This window comes from Chrysochloris asiatica, unplaced genomic scaffold (genome assembly GCF_000296735.1).
Source record: "Chrysochloris asiatica unplaced genomic scaffold, ChrAsi1.0 scaffold00038, whole genome shotgun sequence".
In the NCBI taxonomy this organism is placed as follows: domain Eukaryota; kingdom Metazoa; phylum Chordata; class Mammalia; order Afrosoricida; family Chrysochloridae; genus Chrysochloris; species Chrysochloris asiatica.
The window spans coordinates 10571432-10572511 of record NW_006408556.1 but is presented as its reverse complement, the minus strand read 5'-3'; positions in this window follow the sequence as shown (position 1 = coordinate 10572511).

The window sequence follows — 1080 nt, the reverse complement described above, 5'->3', positions numbered from 1 at the left end:
TGGAGAAGGATATTGAAGGCACCATGATCTGCCAGAAGAACAAACAGTTCTGTGTTGGAAGAAGTACATTTGGAGTGCTCCTTAGAAGTCAGATGGGGAGACTTTGTTTCTCATACTTCGGAAATGTTATCAGGAGGGACTTGTCTCTAGACAAAGACATCATGCTTGGTAAAGTGGAGGGTCCGTGAAAAAGAGGAAGATCCCCATTTAAATGGATCAGCACAGTGACAACCTCAATGGGCTCAAGTGGAACAACTATGAGGGGGGCACAGGACCAAGCACAGATTTTGCATAAAAACACACATCCAAAAAGAAGAAAGTATCAGTTGGGGAGACTTTGGCTCTCATACTTTGGAAATGTTATCAGGACGGACTTGTTATGAGTGAGAAACGACTCAACAGCACCTAAGTATAACAACATTTTAAACTGTATTGTTTTCCTGATTTACTCTTAAGAGCTCTCTTTATTAGTGTAGAGGAACCCAACAGATTTTTATATGTTGATCTTGTACATGGCCACTTTGCTGAATCTATTGAGTTCTAATAATGTTCTTGTTGAGTCTAAGTATAGGATCATATAATCTGCAAATAGAGAGGGTTTTTTTTTTTTTTTTTTTTCTTTGCCAACTTGAATGTCTTTAATTTCTGTTTCTGGTCTTATAGCTCTGGCTAAGAAGTCCAGCACAATATTGTAAAGAAGTGGTGATAAAGGGCATCCTTGTCTGGTTCCTTTGCAAAAGGGAAATGGTGTCAGTTCCATACCATTAAACAGTGATGTTGACTGTTGGTTTTGTGTGTTGTTAAGTGCCATCAAGTCGGTTCCAACTCATAGTGACCCTGTATAGCGTTTCCTTGGAGTAGCTGGTGAGCTTGAACCACCAACCTTCCGATTCAAACTGACCTTGCAGTCTAGCACATTAACCCACAGTGCCACACCAGGATATATGCCCTTAATTAAGCTGAGGAACTTCCCTTCTATTCCTATTTTGTTGAGTGGTTTATCAGGAATAATTGTTGAATTTTGTCAAATGCCTTTTCTGCATCAGTTGGTTATCATCATGTGGTTTTTATTCCTTTTTT